The following is a 20,981-nucleotide window of genomic DNA, read 5'->3' on the forward strand; positions in this document are numbered from 1 at the left end:
AGCAAGAGTGAAAGGGTCCAGGAACACAGAAATGGCAGATCTTTGACAGGAGCAGAGAAATTTCATTGTTTGTAACCAGGGCAAAGAAGATGGTGCAGGTTTGGAGGGAGAAAATGAGAGTCCCCAAGTGACAGCTTCAGCTTTTTACAGGAAGCCTGTGACTATATTCTCTGCTGGGAATAGGAGGTGTATGGGAAGAGTCATGGACCAGATTTGTGGAGAAGAACGTTCCAGTGTGGGATGGCCACTTCTGAGTGTAAAATCTTCATAGTTGCAGGGAACTTGGTGAAGGCATTTTTTTCTGGGCTGGAGAGAGCTCTTGTAGGGTTTTGATCCTTCTCTTTGCAAAAATCCATGACTCCAAACCTTTCCATTCTTCTCAGGATCATTAGATTAGGAATCTGAGGCACTAGACTTGGTTCCAACTCTAGGGTGACCATCCCAGGGTCATGTGTATTTTGAGACCAAATGCTCAGCTCTAGCGTTCTCTTGGCCCTGGATGAAGTTGCAGATGGTTAAGCTCATGATACAGGGAACTTGCCCACAGACTTTCAGGTGTGAAGCAGGTGAGGCACAGTTCCACCACCAAGTCTCTGAGAATCCTAAGGCCCATAGGGCCACATTTAGCCACTCTATCTCAGCGAGGGCCCTCCTTAGCCCAGGCAGATGGAGGAAGTGGGGCAGGCAGGGGCTGCTTCTTCACCTAGTTGCTGTCTCTGTTCATAAGGGGTTGTGGTTGTGCGGGCTTCTGACCTGCTGAGTAGACAAAGAGGCTCATGGAAACATGAACTTGGTGAGGAGGCTCTTGGTCATTGTTCAGATATGACAGATTGTGTGGCATAGTGAGTCTAGGAAGCCGGTGCAGGGATGGATGGAAATATTTAGGAAGATGTGAAAATTGAACCTATTTTAGACTGGCTGTGTGGTTAGGGTCACACAAGGAAGCAAGGCACATACCCAGGATCCTGGATTAGGCATGTGATGGTTAGTTTCATGTGTCAGCTTGGCTAGGTCACAATGCCCAGTTCTTTGGTCAAACATGCATCTACATGTTGCTGTGAAGGCATTTTATTATTATTACTATTAACATTGTCATTATTATGCTATTGGGAGTTGAACCCAAGGCCTTCACAATGGGCTACATCCCCATCTCTTTTTATTTTGAGGCAGGGTCTTGCTAAGTTGCCCATGCTGTGCTTAAATTTATGACAGTCAGTCAGCCTCCCATAGCGCTAGGATTACTATGCACATAGCTGTGAAGGTATTTTAAAGATGTGGTTAAAATGTAAACCAGTGGACCCTTAGTAAAGCAACCCTCCATAACGGGGATGGGCTCATCCAATTAGCCTTGAGAGAGAGAGCCCCAAGGATCCTGGGGAGGAGGGAATTCCGCCTCTAGATGCTTTCAGACCCAAGGTGTTTATCTTCCTGGCCTCCAGGCTGCCTATTTGCCCTGAAGCGTTTGGACTTACAGCCATGTGGGAGCTGGCCAGTGAGCCAGCGCCGCAGCAGGCTGAGTCACCAGTACTGGACAGGTTGCCATTTGTTAGCCTTGATCTGGGAGGAACGATTGCCAGGGCTGAATGTGCTCCGGGATAAAATACGCTTGAAGTATTCACTCTCCTCAGCTTTCACATGAGTCATCTTCCAGCAGTTTCAGCTGTGAGCTGTGGCCTTGGACATTCTTTTGATTTTTCCAGCAGTGATTTCTAGAATTGCTTCATTCTGTACTTTGGTCTTTGAATCACCAGGCATCATTGATTTTCCTGCCTCATTTTTACAGCGTTGTCTATCTAATAATTGGATTGCCAGTGGAAGAAAAATGAAAGTTGAAAACAAACCCACCAGTACCAGATCAGAACTGGCTCTGCTGTGTCTCTGTGCTGTGGTGTACTCTTCTCCTTTATTGCACTCCAGCATACTCTGCTTCATTCTGTCCAGGTCCTTTGTTCTTTACCACTACATTCCAATCAGTATCACTTCTCCATGCTTTGCCATCCCATCCCATCCCATTCCATTCCATTCCCTTCCATTTCATTCCATCCCATCCCATCCCATCCCATCCCATTCCATTCCATTCCATTCCATCCCATCCCATCCCATCCCATCCCATTCCATTCATTCTCCATTTCCCCCTTCCCTTCTTTACCTTTCCTTCCTTCCCTTCCCAACTCCATTTTTTGCTTCATTCTTTACCATCCCATTGCTTCTGTTCTGTTCCATTTCATCTCGTTCTGTGCTTTCCCATCCCATCCCTTCCCATCCCATCCCATTCCATCCTATCCCATGCCATGCCATCCCATCTCAGAACATTCCTTCTCTTTTCATTTTATTTTTTTCCCCAGTGTTATCTGAGTCTTTCTACAGTCATCTCCAAGTATCCATGGGGCACTGGATCCAGGTCCCCTCTACATACCAAAATCATAGGGTGATAAATCTGTTATATAAACTGGTATAGTATCTGTATAGCACCTAAAGACATCCTCTAAATACTTTAAATGATCCCTAGATTACTGCTAATTCCTACTGTAAGGTAGAGTCTATTTAAATATTTCACTGTGTTGTCAAAGGGACAGTAACAAGAATATAAAGTTTGTACATGTTCAATACAGACACAGTCCTGCCCCAAGCATTTTTAATCCTAGGTTGGTTGAGTCCATGAATTCAGAACTTGAAGATGCAGAGGGTCAATTTCAAGTTGATTTTATGACCCAGTTGCAATTTGAAAAATGAGATTTGGGGAGAGACAAAGAAAGTACACAGGCCTTTGTGAAATGTGGGGTGTTTAAGATTGAAAATGGGTGAGCAGTTTTGGATGTAGCTGCTAAGTGCCACGGATGGACACACACTTAACCTGACAGGCTACAAACTCTACTTCTTGCCACTGCACCTCCAGCAGTGAGCAGCCTCCTTGCTCTAGCTGTGTCTTAGCCAGGGCCCAACCTAGAGCAGTCCACTTGGATTAGAGGTCCAGGGAAGATCACAGACCAAATTTCCATTTCTGGGTTTTCATGGTCTGTTTACCTGTTGATGTTTTCCAAAGTTGTGCTCAGGCCATGAAATGAATTTAGTGAGTCTGAGGCATCATTAAAGAAAAAAGAAGAAGAAGAAAAAGAAGTAGAAGAAGAAGAAGAAGAAGAAGAAGAAGAAGAAGAAGAAGAAGAAGAAGAAGAAGAAGAAGAAAGGAAAGAAAGGAAGAAGGGAAATAGAAAATAGCCAGGGATCTAGTCTATAGTAAAAGTAGCTATCAGCCTGTTCCAAGTATGGCTGATACTTATGGTACATGTGGGTAGCGTTTGTGGTTTTTGTAGTTTGCAGTATGTGTGGTGTACATGTAGTGTGTAGTATACAGAGTTGATTGGAGGTGTGGGTATTGTATGTAGTATTTGTGTAGTGCAAGTGATGTGTGTCTATGTGGTATTTGCCGTGATATGTTTGTATGTGTAGTTTGTGGTGTGTGTTTGTGGGTATGTGTGATTCAGATGTACTGAGTTGTTTTCAGAAGTAGCTTTACCTAAAGACCGAAGAAACTCAAACTTTAGGATCTCTACCCTTTGAAAAGCCCTGAACCTTATTTGGTGTTAGCAATGAGGTATTGCTGTATTCTTTTTTAAAGAGATGTATTAATCAGATTTCCATCACTATAATGAAATGCCTCAGGCAATTAACTTATAAAGAGAAAAGGCTTATTTTGGCTCACAATTTGGAGAGTCTAGCCCAGTTCAGAGATTCCAGCCCTTTGCTTTGGGACTCTGGCAGGGGAAACACATCTTGGCAGAAGTCTGTGACAGCAAAGTATTTGCCTCATAAGCCAGGGAGCAAGGAGCAGGGATTAAGGACCACAGTCCCTTTTGAGGGCCCCCCTTGAGGATTCCAGGACCTCCCAAAAAAGCAGACCTAAAATTACTACCTAGGGGACCAAGCATTTAACACATGTACCTCAGGGACACTCATCCAAAGCACAGCAACGCACCCCTGTCTTCTCCTCATGTTAGGGATGTAGAATGCTTTACTTCCGGTGGATCATAGCCAGACACGAAAAAGCTCTGAAGCCTCAAATCCTACTCTTTTCCCGCACAGTGCCAGCCCACCTCTTTAAATTCATGCTTGTCCCTTGCTGCTTTGCCCAAACCTCCCCAGTCTCCCACATCCCTCAGAAGAAAACTCACACCTCTCATGAGGGTCTGCAGGGCCACCTGGAGCTCTTGGCTCCTGCTCCAGGCTGAGGCCATGCGTCATTCCATTCCCTGCCCCTGCCTCACTGCACTGACCTCCTGCCCTTCAGCATTTCCTTTTTTTTTTTTAATTTTATTTAAAAGGAAAAAGAGAAAAAACAAAACAAAACAGAGCAGTGTAAGGGTACAAGTAATACAGAACTACAAAAAAAAAAAGTAAGAAATCACCAGTTAATAGATTACACATTATCGTCTTAGAGATAGTCACTCAAGTCACAGTATCAAAGCATACAAAGTGAACATTCAAACAGAGAGAATGCAAACAGTTGTGTTCAATGATTCAATCAAAAACATTAATATGGTCAGCTATTTAACACCCCTAAACACACATGCACTTGTATCCTTTAGAGCACTTTTTTCCCTCTCTTTTTTACAACAAAATTTACACATTTTGGGTTTTATTACTCCTTAGTTCTTATTACTTTTTTTTTGGAAGAGAATAAAGTCAAATATGGCAAAACAAAGCTGTCAGTCAAAACCAAGGATAGACATAGCACATGATGTAAAAACAGAGTACAAGGTTATCAACAATGGTTACCATAATGTCTCTTGCTTCCTTAAAAAGAATTGTCTATCTCATTAGGTATTATAAAGTTGAACAAAACAGTAGAGAACAAGACCAATAAAACTTAAACATTGTAAACATTACAGGACTTCCAAAGGAGATAATAGTCAAACCAGAATGGGCATCTTAGTGAATCTTATTGCCTTCAAAGTAGTTGCCTATACCCTCAAACTTGATACTATCATACAGAACGGAACAGAGTCTAATCAGTCAAAACAAGATAGTGGGAGTATTACAGGGACTTCAAAACAAGTTAATAGAAAATCAAAAAAAGTTACTATAACATATCCTGCTAATTTTTAAAAATTTTCCCCTTAATTAAAAAAACATAAAAAATAACTAATTTTTTTAATGAATAAGGGAGAGATTGAAATAAAAGAGGACATAACAACATAACAATACAGGTCAAAGCATGACTATTTCAGCAACCTAGTGCTTCACCACCAAATAACTCGATTTAATAGTAGTTACCATAGTGTCTGTCTTTTTCCTTGAAATATTTGAATATAACTTCATATACTATAGCTTCAAATATTTCCATATCAAGAAGCCCACAATAAAGCCTTTCCAATTAATAAGTGAAAACTTTATAAGGCTTCAAGGCCACATAATGGGGAATCATGATTACCACATACTTTTATATATTTGAATCATTACTTACACTAAGGAAACTATTCGGTATTCACACATGCGAGATTGATTTATTTCACTTATGAGTGTGGTCTCTTTTTCTCTCCTTCTGGTAGGGCTTTGCACACAAATGCTGCTTTCTCCTGGAGGACTCTTCCTTTTATTCCTCATTTTCCTCCCTGCCTCCAGGAGTCCTTCACTGTGCAGATCCAGGCTTGGCCCTCAGCAGGACGGCCCCAGCCAGGGGTGAAAGAAGCCGGCCAGGAAAAGGAGATCAGAGTGGGGAGAGGGTCTGTAAAGTACTTGAAGATGGCTGGGATGACTTAGTCTCCCGGCCTTAGTGTCTGCAACTCCCATCTGGTGCCTTAGGAACCCCTTTACCCTGCAGAGGGCTGCCAGGTCCTGCTTGTGTCCTTCTCACTGAATTTCCTGTCTTCAGATGTGTGATCACACAGGACCCACCCAAACAGGGCTCAGGTCCGGCTTCCTGTGGACTTGAGTAGGCCATTGATATGCTCTAATATGGGGTGGGTGGAAGAGTTTAAATCACTGCATCATTAAAACAATGTGGGCGATACAATTTTTAGAAGGAATGGGGAAACTCTTCCTAGTACAGGTGTTCCTTGACACACAATGGGGTTACAGCCCAATAAACTCATCATGAGCTGAAAATATGGTAAGCTAGAAATGCATTTACCAATCTACTGAGCATCACAGCTTAACACGGGGTGCACTGTAGTCTCAGTTCTCTTTGCCATGTTGTGGCTGATGGAGAACCTTAAAGAGATGATTGGACCACATATTGATAACCTCAGGAAAAGATTCAACACAAAATTCAGGGTACAGCTTCTACTGAATGCACATGGCTTTCACGCCACCATATTGTTGTTGTAACCTATATAAAACCCCCTCATAAGTCTCCTCGGAGGCAAGAGAAAGATCTAAGAGCAGAACAGGATGTCTTCCTAATTTAAACTTGCTTGTTGGCAGGGTAACTTGCTTGTTTGCAGGATGTGCCTTCCCCAGAGGATGTTTGCCTAATCTAAACTTGCTTGTTAGCCCAACCCCTGCTTGAACCTTGCTCTTCCCGAGAAATGTAACCTCCATGTTCCTGTTCTGTAGTGCACTGTGAAAACCACCCCCTGCATTGTGAGACCAGCAGATGTTTACGGTTTTACAGGATAAAAACCCTGCCGTTTAGCTAGCTGTTCGGCACGCAGTCTTGCATGTTGGCTACTGGAGGCTGCGTCGCCAGGCCTGTGCTTTAATAAATAGTTTTTTTCTTTCCAAATTATTTCCTTTTTTTTTTTTTTTTTTTTTTTCTTTTTTCTTTTTCGGTACCGGGGATCGAACTCACGACTGCCTGCTTGCAAGGCAGGCGCTTATGCCGCTGAGCTAAATCCCCTGCCCCATCCAAATTATTTTCTTTAGATCCTTCATACTTCGGGAAACGGACCACCGCAAGTGTGAAACGTTTTAAGTAGCAGCATCGCAAGTTGGGGACCAGCTGCACATCTTTTTAAGGGTTAACAAAAGTGGCTACTGGGCACTGAATTGTGTCTCCAGAGACCTCCAGTTTCTCGGAATGTGACTGTACTTGGAGACGGGCCTTTAGAGAGCTGATTAAAGTGAAAACGGGTTTGGATATGAAGAAGAGATTGAGACAAAGACAACACGGAGGGACGACCACGTGAGGACGCGCAGAGAAAACGGTTATCTACAAGACCAAGAGAATGGCATTAAAGGAACTAATCCTGCCCACACCTGATTCCAGCCTTTCAGTCTCTAGCATAAACTACATTCTTCTTGTTTAAGCCACCTGGCTTGTGGTGTTTTATTACAGTTGCCCTAAAATGCCTCAGTGGGCTGTACTGTTGCGGGGGAGTAGCCGGGTGGTACAGCCGTCATTTTATGTTAGGATCAGGCTCCCTCTGCTGGATGTTTACATGATTGACCTGAAACCCATGAATTTCATGGTTGAGCAGTTAGGAACAAAATACTTGCATTCTTCTTTATAGAATCCTTCCTGGAATCTATATAAAGAACATAGTACCTTTATAGAATTCTTTGCACATTCCTTTACCTCTAATGCAGTGTAATCAAATATCATTGGCCCTTTTTTCTCATGCTCTGTATAGCAGATTCAACCAACCACAGATAGTGAATATTTGGGGGGGGGGGACACCTTTGTGTACTGAACATGTGACTTTTTCCCGCCATAGTCATCTAAATAATACGGTATGACAACTGCTTTCATAGCACTTACTTTATATTATATATAAGTAAACGAGATGATTTAATGTAAAATAGAGATACAGGCTCCAGAGAAATGCTACTTCATTTTACAAAAAAAAAAAAAAAAAAAAATGTGGCAAATGAGAATTTTGGTATCCTTAGGGTCCTAGAACCAATCTCCTGTGATACCTAATGACAACTATATTTAGTAAATGGCATGGCTCCCTGCTGTGTTCACCTTTAGATTTGTGGATTTGGGGCTGGAAAGGGAAGTTCAGCAGGGTCCTGTGGGTAGAGCTAGGTGGACCAGGCAATGGAAGAAGAGTGGATTAAAGGACACTCAAGGAAGTGATTGTGTCTCACTTGGTAGGGGAGAAAGAGTCCATCAGGATGGAAGATATAGCCACATGGCTCAGGGTCAGTTTGCTATAGATACAATATTATCTGAATAGTTTATCTTCTGGTAAAATTATAATCATTAACTTAGTCTATTGCTCCTAGAAATAGTCACCAATAAAATCTTTTCCAAGCAAGTAATTTTTGTCCTGTTGTGGCTCATAGTTATTGAACACTTGTTCCTTAAGTCAGATTATTTTTATTATCTTTGATTTCCTCCAGAGGCCCAAGTCTGGCTACCAAGGCTATGACCAAGGTACGTGTGGAGACCAAGCCGAGTGCAGTCCAACCTGAAAGTTAAACTTCACCCATTTCTAACTGCAACACAATAGTGAATAAGCCAAGCAACTTGTGTTTCACAAACAGGAAGACAAAAAAAATCCATCTCTAGAATATTCCTTGGCACATAGTACAAAGAGTGATTGAAAACTATAGTAAAGGTTCAATTTTTTAAAATTTCTTACAGCAAAAGACAAACTGCCACTAATCCTCCCCGAAGACTCCCCTTCACTCTGAATGCGCTTATCCCATTGTTCTTGCTGATCTCTGAAGCAGCTCTGAAAATCCTTTTATCAGTGTCTTTATGAGGCATGATAAAAAGTACAGAGAAGCTGCTGCTGAGTACCACCCAATGGAAAAGTAGACTCGCCAAAGCATGGCCATGTGTCCTTGACTACCTTATTCACTGGACCCGGCACCAGGCAACTTCTGGCTCATCTCCAAATTCACAACGAAAGGTAAACATTTCGAGTCAATTCAAAACATCAAAGCAGCCAGCACAGTGCCACTAAAGACCTTCATTTTTTTAAAAAAAGGACTTCCAGAACTGCTGCAGAAAGTGGGATTAGTGTTTTTAAACTGAAGAGGTATATTTTGAGGGGCTTAACGGCAAGGTGTGTTTTATAAATTTTAAAATGTACACACTTTTTTTTTTTTACTAACTTCATAGGTGTTAGAGGGATTTTTTAGAGTGGCTGGATGCATATGATATGGGAACACAAGCAGCTCTAAGCTCCAACAGACCCTTAACTCTTCCATTGTACTTTTATAAAAATGTATCTTTTTCTAGAACACAGTCTGGGAGAAATGATAGCACATTTTTGTAAGGAGAGCCAAGAATTCTTCTTCTGGGACACATAAGAAAAGTGGGAGAGAAGGCAAAGAAGTCATGAAGAGGCATTTGCTGAGCATACCCCAGGTGCACACCACATGCAGGGGATACAGCACTGAACTTGAAGAACACAGGCTCTGTTTGTGGAGGTTTAGGTTCTCCTGGGCCCAAAAGACAACTTCACAAGAGCTTATAATGACAGTGAGTGTAATGAAGGGTGTGTTAGTTACCTTTCTAGTTGCTCCGACAAAACACCTGGCACCCAAAGTTATGGCAGGAAAGGTTTGTTTAGTTTACAGTTTGTGGAGGTTTCAGTTCATAAATGGCTGGTTTCAAGGCAGGGGGACATGTGGCAGAGGGGCAACAGTTCACAGCAGCAGAAATAGAAAAAGCATCAAATAAGAGGCAGAGGAAAGCCTCTTTTATCCCTTATAACTTATGCAGATTACCTGTCTTAGGATGGATGTAGCACTTAAATCATAAGATTCAGCATGGACCTTGAATGAATCATAAAGTTTAGATTCAGTTACCTCCAAAAAACCAAAACTTCATGAGGCTTTGGGGAGACATCTAGGCACAAATCATAACAAGGGGAGAAACACAGAGTGACCAGGTAACAGAAGCCTGGAAAACCATTCAGGTGAAAAACAGAGCAAGCCGTGTAAATGACCCAGGAAGCAAGGCCTTCAGAGCAGGGCTGGTGGGTGTTTCATGAGACCTGAAGTCCAGTCATGGGCTGTAGGTTATTCAAGTTCCAGAAAAGCGCCCCATGCTTGTGGAACCCACTCTTGGGATGCCCTGACTTGGGGGGCATCTCTTTTCTCAAAGCTACAAGGGCCTGTGGGCTGTGGGTGGGTGGACTGGATAAGAAATGAATATGTCAGTTGTGAAAAGTCGTACCTCTTTACCGGTACCATGTACTCCTCCTAGGTAAGTCCTTTACCCCCACCTACTTGCTCACCTGTACCTCCTGCCTCATTCACGTGAAGTTACTCTCCGTCTTTCCCCGGCTGAACATCTGTCTGGCCGTGGCCCTCAGAAAGACATCATTGCCCCTGCTGGAGGAACTCACACTTCCTCTGGATCCAACCAAATGCCTCAGGTGCTTGCAATCCATTAACATCACCCAAGACCCCACTCTGTCACGGTCATCATGCTATGCCTGCCATGCAGCACAATCCAACATGCAGTGGGGTGAACTTCCCTTCCAAAGCACAGGAGTCCTGCTGTGGTGGCATCTCTTGCTCTGCTGGAATCCTGTCCTCACTGTACCACCACGGTCACTTGATTCTATGCACATTCTCTCCATCCACCAAGTGGCAGGTAGACCCTTCATTTCTAATATTTTACCTTTGTGGAGCAACCCAGGCCTCAGACTCCAGCAAGAACAAGGAAAAGCAGCTCAGAAGCAATGAGCCTTGCCCTTGACACTGGAGAAGCAACACTTTGTGCTTGGCCCTAGTTTGTAAAAGCCTACTTTACACAGAGTAATAACTGATTTTTCCTTCTTCATTGTCCTAATTCCCATTTTTTAGTGGCACTGGGGATTGAACTCAGCACATTTGTACTGAGCTGTATCCCAGTCCTTCCTAGAGTTTATTTTGAAAGAGAGTCTCACTAAGTCACCAAACTGCCCAAGCTGGACTCAAACTTGGGATCCTCCTGCCGCAGCCTTCCAGAGTGTTAGCATTACAGTGTGTGCCACCACATGCTGCTGTCCTAGGCTCCTGAGGTTAGAAAACTCCTCCATTTTGCTCCTTATTTGCCCTTCTTTACAAGGTTCCACAAGGAATCAGTCCCTCGAGGGTGAACTCGATTAGCGGGTGGCTATGGCAATTAGGCCAAGGTCATGCATCTGTTCCCTGAGGGCCAGTTAGCTCGGCTAGGTTCGGGTCTGTGCATGGTGACTGTAACCCAGCTGGCAGGTTCACAAGTGTGTCATCGTGTCCGCAGGACGTCTGGGGAAGGGCCACAGGACCGAGGCGAATAATTCCCTTCCCGGGGAAACAGCGCCTTGGCTTGCTGTTGTGGGCAATATGACCTGAAGGTGGCGCTGTTTCTCAAGGAGAAAAAGGTGTGGGGGCGGCAGGCCGTTGCTTTGAAAGTTTGTGTGCAAATAAAGATCAATTGGAGAGAATCTTTCAGGTAGCTTGGACCAGTTCCCTCACTTTCCAGGCAAGGAAACTGAGACCTAGAGATCTAAAACTCGCCAAAGTCACACCAAGATTCACCACAGAGGCAAGACACAGGCTCCCACATCATACCCTGTAAATTCTTCTTTAAACTTTTCAAAATTGTTAGATTTTTATATTGAAACAGAGCCTCGCTAAGATGCTAAATTGCCCAGGCTGCACTCAAACTCATGATCCTGTTGCTTAGCCTCCACAGTGCTGGGATCACAGGTATGCAGCACCACGCCCGTTCCATTCATACAGTTTTGGAATTTTCATTGCACTAGGGGTTTCCTGATCTTAAATGCTTAAAAGATAATAGAATGGGTCACTGGACACCTACACTGGTGATGCTTTCCAGGAATTAAGTCATTGAATTATAATCATCTGCTATCTTCCACCACAAGCTAGATTCAAGCTGTTTTGGTTTTTACTATGAACAGAATTTTCATCAAGCATCTGTGGATTAATAAACAATTTGCTTTTCTTGTTTGTATGCATGAAGAAACATAATGTCTATGGCTAAAATTGAATTTTACACAGTCTTCCTCCAAATGTAGGTGAAGCATAGATAAAATTTCTATGTAGACGGCCTCACTCAAGGTGATATGCTGGCTTCTGAAAGGTGCTTATGGGTAGCAGCTTGTGGAGGAAATAATTCAAAGCAGTCATCTTTAACCCTTCTTCTCTTATTCATAGATGGTGCAGTGTATCAGGGGTAGATGCGGTAAGTGTATGTATAGAATCAGAATCCAGTTTTTAGAAGCCTTATGCTCTCAGATGTGTTATTTCTTTAAGTTTTAGCTAGGTGTGATGGCACATACCCATGATCTGAGCATGGAGGAAGCTGAGGCAGGAGAAACACCACAGTCCAAGCTCAGCCTGAATTACATAGTCTCAAAAAACAAAACAAAAAACCAAAACAAAACAAACTAACTACCTGGTCTCAAAAAACCCAAAATAACTAAAGTAAGTTTTATTTACTTCCAAGGGTGTTGAGTTATTGGTACAGTAAGACTGTTTTCAATTTTTCCGGATGGAGGTGGCTCATGGGCATTGGATACAGCCTGCCTTATTCAATTCAAGGTCTCTGAGACAGTACTTCCATTCCAGGAGCCAGTTAAAGCTTTTCCTGAGACACTGACCAAACCATAGACATCTTAGGAACAGCAGCACTCTTTCCTCTATTCGCCTGTAGAGTTTTCATTATCCTGATATTTAGATTTTTTTCTTTTCCTTCTTCTATAGCTAAAGGAGGCTCAGGAGAGTTGATGGTTTGTGAAACAACTTTTCAGGATGTCCTGCGCGATATTGGGGGCATGTTTATCCTGAAGCAATCCTGTTTCTCTGAAACTAAAATGAGCTGGTCATCCTGTACTTTATCTGGAAACCCCTGGTTCCAGGGCAGGGCAGGGCAGGGCAGGGGAGATGGCCTTAGGGTCACAATCTCTCTTCCTGTCCCCTTTCACCTGGTTCTCCAGGGCCGAGAGCCAGGGCAGGGAGGAGACGGGGCCCCTTGTGACCTTGCACTTGTCTCTGCCTGTGACATCTGGATTGTGCTCCCTCTTCTTTTTCATAGACAGTCAAGCACTTTCCAAACCACATACCCAGAATATCTTCAAAAAAACCAGCCTGAGCACAGGCTGAGCAATTACATAGGGAATGGATCTTACATCACTCCTGGTACAATGCAACAATATGTGGACCATTTCTGATACATGAGGGAGAAATTCATGATTTACTTTGCAGGCAACCTTCTTTTCCCATATGCTAGTTTGGTTTATTATTATTACTATTATTCCAATCCTGGGGATTGCACCTAGAATTTATATGCTGAGCTACATCTTTATTGCCTTTAAAAAATGTTTTATTTTCAGATGAGATCTCTCTAAGTCGTCACTAAATTGCAGTCTTTCAGCTCAGACTCCCAGAGTGTTACATTTTTTCTTTTTAGTTGAGAACACTTAGCTCTACTCTCTTAGCAAATTTCAAGCATATGATGTATTGTTATTAAATGTAGTCACCATGCTGTACCTCAGGTCTCCAGACAAAAGAGTTTTAAATACATTGATTCTAAAGTATCCCTGGAGCTACCAATTTTCCCCAAGCAATTAAAAACGTAGTTCTCTTTGTTTCTCATATCCCATTTTCAGTAAAAAGCAAGAGGTCCTACTTGAAAATACGCTAAGTTTCTAATTCACTGACTTTATGGCTCAATCAGCAGTAGATTGAGAAAATCCCAGTAGAGAAGATTTTATACTACATTTATGCTGTTCTTTAATCCAGCAGAAATACATTTGTCCAGTTGGCCATGCTGTAATTTTAAGTGTTTTCAAAATGTGAGATAATGAACTAAGTTGTAGTGTGTGAGTGTATGTTCACATTCAATAGACTTTTCTATTCATTATTTAGGCTTCGCATTTGTAAAACTGGTGCTCTATATTAGCAAGCTTAGATAATAATAAAGTAAAATGGACAATAAAAATGAAAAATGAGAAAAATTATTGCCAAAGTGCAAATGAAACCAAGCAAGCAAGCAAGCATCCAATAAATAAATAGAAGGAAACAAAAACAAGCAATTACTTAATTTCTCACTAAGATATATCAGAATGAATTTTTAAAAATTTAATATGAAAATGAATCTTTATTATGAATGAATAATAATTATTATTATTATTATTATTTTATATCTGGAATTGAGCTTAGGACCTTGTGCTTACCAGTCGGGTGCTATACTGCTGAACTAAATTGCTGGCCCCAAAATGAATTTTTAAGCATAAAATTTAATAAGTAAACATTGATGGTGATAGTAAATAATTTTCACATCAAGATAAGGTAAAATTATTTATAATTAGCACATGAAGTATAGGAGTCATAGTAGTTATTTTTAGCACTTGTTTATTTTTATATAATTGCTTTCTTATTATAGAGGTCAACTGTTTGGGGAAATGGGAACACAGAAACATCAGCTAAAAGACCTCTCCACACAATAAGAAAAAAATAAGTGAAATAAAAATGACAGGTCATCATACACAGAGAGTCTCTGAATGTCCGTGTATCTGATTCCAGTTTGATTTTCCAAATGTATTTATTTTTCTTAATGGTATTGCCCACATCCTATTGTAATTATTTTAGTTTAGTGTGGAAAAGAGAGGAAAATGCAATGAAGAGGAAGAAAGAGGAGAGTTTGCAAGAACACTGATAACAACATACAAAACACAGAACCGCTGGACCAATGGGAAAGCAGAGTTGAGATTATCTTATCATTTTAATCACGCCAGCCTGATAACCCATGAGTCCCTGAAATTTTCATCATCATCATTCATTTCAGCATCACTTTTTTTGGACAGAGTTCAGGCTAACAGGCTATTTCTGCATAATTTAAAGAATGAATGAATTGAACTAATTTTTTTGGGAAAAAAACCTGTGATTGATTTCAAAAGCATTTGAGATGTCCATCCTTGACATATTTGAACTTCCCAATATAATCTCTTGAGTAACAGTTAAGACAGACCCGTTTTTGAAGGTGAAATTGCTCCTTGGGAAGTGTTTAGCTTCAAACTGCCTGAGTCAGACTTGACCAGTGAAGCAGAAACTGAAAAAGATGACTGCCAGAATCTCATCCTATGACAGAGAGCACTGAAAGCACCTGCTAGGTTAAAAAGCCAAATGTGCAGCCAAACGAAGTGAAAAACACCCACATATGTGCAACCCTTGAAAGTCAATAGTTGGAAAATTGTGGGAACCCGGGCGGCTCAGGTAACACCTGTATACAGAGGCTTCGTAACCAGATAAAATTTACCACAGGCTGTAGACAGAACCAGCATGACAGCAGCAAGAACAAAAATAGCTGTGTGTTTTTCTAGCAGGGCACGTTACCATATTGTACGCAACGTGAGGATATTAATTTCACAGTTTTCATGGATAAGTTTAAACATAGGAACATGTCACAAATAAGCAGCCCTCTCAGTGAGGATACATCAGCTGGGATTTCACAGTCTGCAATTTTTAAATTCAGCTGGGTCCCCGAGGGCCAATCAATATTGGTGGCAATTATTCTTAGTACGGAGTTCAAATGAAATGGGCGTGTTTTTCCCCTTTTTTATCAAAGTGGGAGACTGTGACATAGAAGTAAGTGAACTCCCTTGTGGCGGGCAGCGGGCTCCTAACAGCTGCAGGGAGTCTGCGGTGAGGATCTTGCCTCTTTCCGGGGAACAGCCCAATAACGACCCCATTATTTTAACTCTTGACTGTGAGCAATGTTTGTTGGTTTGCTAGAAAAGCCTAGTATGGACAAAGAAAACATGAAAACAAACAAACAAACAAGTAAACACCCAAACCTGCAGAACTTCCCAAAGCAGCTGCTGGGAGCACAAACAGCGCCTGGGGTTTTATTTACACTGTTTCTAAGCCACAGTCTCTCCAGGGCCAGTGCTGGGGATGCAGTTTATGTTGGACATGAAAAAGTGGTGAACCCCTCTTTCTCTTCTTTTTAAAACACTTCTGAAATTATGCAAAATGTGCAAGAAACTGATTTCTGCAAATTAGTAGATAATTATTCTTTGAAAAATTTGTGTATTCTTTTTTTAAACAAAACATATTTTCGGTCTATGCTTTTAGAGAGTTGTGTGTTGAAAGTGAGGAGTAAAGAATAGAAAATCTGAGGAGAATCCAGATTTCAAAATGACAGCTGAGGCTTCTTTTTCTGGTGGGTTTCTGGTTTGTGTTTGGGTTTCTGGTTTGGCACCTTAGGGGATTTGGTTAGCAACACTGACAAAACAGTCACTGAGGGAGAGAAGAAGGACAGAGAAACGGAGTCTGCTGGCAAACGAGGATACACAGGCGTTTGCGTTTCCTAGTCCTGAGTGTGGGGTCGCCTTTGCCTTCAGCCTGATCCTGTGTGGTTCACTTTCCTATTACCTAATTAATCACGCAAAATTTCAGAGATCTAGGAATCTAATACAGTTCTCAGGCCATTTTATATCAACTGATAACAAAACAAAGCAGATCAAAATGACCGGCTCTGCTTCCAGTTCAGTGTACCAGTTCTCGTAAAGAAATGCCAAAAAAGAAAAAAGAAAAAAAAAAAAAAAAAAAAAAAACAAGAAAGAGCCAAAGAAGAAGCAGCACATGGAAAGAGCCATAATAAAACCGTGTAGTGTTTTTATGAACCCAACAGCGCATCAGTCACCTTAGAATTACAGATTTTTTGTGTGTAATTTGTTTATTTTTCTCTCCCTTTGGAGGAAAGACTAGAATGAATCAAGGTAAGATTTAGAAGACATTTCGCGTCCTAAGCTCTATCTGCAACTTCCAAGATTTAACTACTATCAATTGTGCTGCCATAAACATGGGTATGTAAGTATCAATGTAATGTGACATCTTCAACTTTTTCGGGAAGATATCTAGAAGGGGAAAAGCTAATTTTAGTTTTTTGAGAACCCTCCATACTGATTTCGATAGTGGTTTACATTCCCACCAGGAAAAACTGTGGTATTTACACACAATGGAGTCCTACTCTGTCAAAAAGAAGTATACACTTGAGTCACTGGAAGGTCAACGGATGCATCAGAAGACCACGATGGAGTGAAACAAACAGAAGACGTGGAAGCTTAAATATCCCATGCTTTCTCATATATGTCAAACCCAACATCTAAATAAATTAAGGAGAAAAATAAATATGCAATAGAAAATAAGGAGATAGATCTTTCTCTAGTGGAAAGGGGGTCAAGAGAAGGAGGCAGAGGAGAGAGAGGGGAGGGAAAGAGGTGAAAAAAAAGAATGAAGATGTCTGCATTCCACAGAAGAAATGCAACCACTGTGTACTGCAAACATGTACGAATAGACGGATCAGCATAGAAGTGCCACGGTGTGAATCCTCACCCTTGAATGGTAGACACTGAGCAGACAGGTGAGGGAGAGATGCAAACAGCTTTGTCTGCTGCTGAGCTTAGGGTGAGGTTTGGTGAGTGATTGCCTAGCAAAGGGGTCTGGATGAAGTGTTCCTTCCCGGGTAATTCTGTGCTTATGCTTCATTATTTTTTCAGTTGCTTTGAGAGAATGGATCAAAGTTGCTGGGATTAGTGGCTGGAAGTTAGTACTCTAAAGGTCAAAATTACTTTGCTTTCTTCCTGCCCTCCTCCACGTCACAAATGGTTTACGATAAAGGTTCCTGCTTGCAGTGGTGATGTGTGGTTAATATCATTAGACTTCTGGTTTGGATTAGGGCTGCTAATTAGTTTCTGCCCTTGACTTTTTCCAATTACAGCGTAGAAGCCCTGATGCTAAACACTTGGGCAGATTACCTAATTAGATGAAAGAAACATACACAGTTGTTCCTAGGTAATTATTTTAACTTTCAGTGTTTGTTTTAAGTTCAACACATGATGCATAGGGCCTGTCTACCACACTGATGACAACATTTCAGCTCCAGGCAGGAGCTGCCTTGGACAGGGACAATATGGAGTCCTTCATGTGTGTGAACATGTTCAGGGGGTGGCAGGTCTGTTTCTCCTCCCCTGGGCACAGAAGAAAACACACCTGCCAGTGGGTCCTACTCAGTCCCACAAGGTCCTCAGAGCAAGCAAAAAGAGATCACAGGCTCTCTGATGCATGAATAGATCACAGGCTCTGTGTGGGTGATGATAACATTGTCCTCGAGCCCAAGAACACCAGGAAAGCTCATGACTCTAAAGTGGGACGTCTTCCTTCAGAATTTTTCTTCTTAAATAAGCAAGGGTAGGGGAAGAAAGGGATTCAAAAAGAAAAGCTACTCTGTTCCTTTCAGCCACGTGTTGCATTATGGACCACTTCTGATTCACAGGGAAGCTCCAGACCCAACTGGAGCTGAGCAGGATGTGTAGACAATGAATCAGAATCTTCCTGGAATGAGGGACATGTCAGGGACGTGCTGGACACTAATAATGCTGGGCTCAGCCACTTTGTGTCACCTCATCCCCATGCAGTCCCTGGAGGCCAGGCCACTTCCCAAGTGTGCTCCAGCCTTGGTCCTCTCTCCTTCTCCCTCCAGCCACATCTGTCCCATCTCTTAAGTACCGCCTCCCAGGGGAGCCCTGTCCTCCTGGAGCCCCTTCCTAGAACTCTCCACAGCTTTGGTTCTCTTTGCTTCAGGAGCCTGCTGGGCAGCAGTGCGCCCTGCTTTGTGTCTGAATGCATACTTGTGCCAGCTGAGCTCCTGCATCTCGGGACTCGGAGGACCTTACAGGCAGCAAGCAGGGCTGAGGTGTGAAGTATGTGGCAGGCGTTCTTGCCAGTGCTGGGGTCTCAGTGGCTCACTTCCTCCCTCCAGCCTCCAACACAGGAGAAAGTTGGTGGATACACAGACACATGCGCTAAAGTCCCAGAGTAGTCACAGTTCTGAAGCAAAAAGCATCACTACATAGGAAGTGACAGGGGAGTTAAGGGAGAAAAGAAAGATAAACTCTTAGAGGACATGCACCTCTTCCACCACTCCTAATAATGTCATCCCTGCAGCTCTGGGAACTAGGTATCACTGGAGAAGAAGCATGAGCAGAGAGAAAAAACTATCAGCCAGCTTCTATTCATGCTGCATTGCTTCTAGCACACTGTCCTTTAGGAGAGTTGCTAAGCACAGTCCACATTCAAGGAGAGGGGCTAATGCACCACCTTTAATAGACAGAGTGATCAGTAACTGTTATGGCTGTATCTGGATGTCCCCCCAAAGCCTCATGCAGTCAGAGGCAGGCTTCTAGAGTTTGTGAATGACACGTGGTCCAGTGCTGGGATTATGGGTGTGAGTGCTACACCCAAGTGAGTGTGGCCTGGACACAATGTAAGGGACAGAAAGAGGCTTTTCTCTGTGCTCCTCCCCTTTTTGCTTTTATCCCTTTTCGTGTCTGTTACCACCACGAACTGTTGCCATTCTGCCACACCACTCTGCCTTGGAGCCAGCTGAGGATGGACTGAAAACTCCACAAACTGTGAGCTAAATAAAAAATCTTTCCTTCCTTAATTTTGGGTGTCAAGTATTTTGTCCCAGCAATGAGTGAAAAGTAACCAAAACAGTAATTTTTGGCCATGTCTGAGAATCAGCACAGGTGTGTGTCTAGTTCTCCACGCTTCCACGCTCTGGTCAGTGTTTTAAATTATATCCCTATAAGATTTAAGTTCATTGGAGTGCTTTCTATTGTCATATTTGAATAAGCACAGGTGATACCAGGATATGCATCCAACCAAGACTGCCTAATTCCAAATCCTGTGTTACTTGCATTGTGGTGGGCACAAAATAAGAGCTCTCTGGCCCTATTCATCCATTCACTCACATAAAAACTAAAATGTGCAACGAATACCTCCATTTGTCAGGCCCTAAAGATGTGACATGAGCTTCCTTCCTGCATTACAACCTAGCAAGAGGTATAACAGGTAGTAAGGCCATGATGATTCAGGGTGAGGAAGGTAGAAATATGGAAACCAGGAACTGGAAGAGGTGTCTATCCTTCATGGACTGTGTGGTTAGGGAAGGAATCCTGGAGAAGTGACATCGAATCAGGGACTTGAAGAGTGAGTGTGAATAAGACATGAGCCTAAACAGCAGGTTTAAGGCCATAAGTTGCAGGATCCTGGCCTTCTAATTTAAGGAAATTCACAGTTTTGCATATTGGGAGAACTTGGGGGGATTGGAATTACCAAGAAAAGTCAGAGGTCAACATTTCATCTCCAAGCATCCAAATAATTATAAGAGAATATCATTCAGAAACTGCCTGAACTGGTATCTGTCTATTCATCCCACAAATATTTAAGGAGTGTCAACTGCATTCCAGAAAAATCCTGGCCCAGGTTGACGAAATCAATCAATCAATCAGTCAAAATAAAATAAAATTTTAAAAAGCCTGGCAGTGCTTCCTTTTCTGGACCCAGTAAGGGGAAAGTTGTTCTCTTCACAGTTGCCTTATGATCACCAGGAGTTGCCAACAAATGGTAACTGGCCAGAGCCACAGACGTGTGCCATCCACTGATCAGGCAGCATAGCTTTAGGTGTGAATGGCAAAGCTGACTGGCTCCCTCTCTGTCATGGAAACAATACCCATAAGTATTTCTTTAGGCTGAAAGGGGGTAGTGAAGAACTGTTTTGCTTTTTTGGATCAACAACTTGAAAGAAGCAGATGCAGGACTTCCTGGAAGACGGTGGAATGGTGAGCAGCAGAAAAGAGTCTCTCTGAGATTTGTTGTCCAGAGGCTGGAGTATAGCAACATGAGGAAGAGAAGAAGGGAAGTGGGTGAGCAGGACCCAGGAAAGATCTGTAGTGAGAATTGAAGTCCACGGGGAAGCAGGTGGCAGGTAGCACTTTCTTCCTGAGATGGGGCTCACTGTGTGGGAGAGGAAGCTCAAAGGTGCAGATGCATGCTGACAACTGGCTACCCCAGAGGCCTCCATGGAGAAACACACCAGTGGAATGGGGCACTGGGTGGAGTGGCTGCAGTGGCTGGTGAATTATCCAGGGGAAAGGTAGCCATCTTAGACAGGGACCAACTGAACTCAGAACTCAGAACAGCTGAAAGCTGGCTTTCAGTGACAGGGTCTGGGAGCTGAATTTAAGTCAGCAGGAGGTCAAGGAGCTGAGTTCAAACTAGCAGGAGGCTGGGGCTGGGAGTTTAGC

Source organism: Cavia porcellus, unplaced genomic scaffold, assembly GCF_034190915.1.
Source record: "Cavia porcellus strain 051 isolate PalLab524CR breed Dunkin Hartley unplaced genomic scaffold, mCavPor4.1 scaffold_7, whole genome shotgun sequence".
Taxonomy (NCBI): Eukaryota; Metazoa; Chordata; class Mammalia; order Rodentia; family Caviidae; genus Cavia; species Cavia porcellus.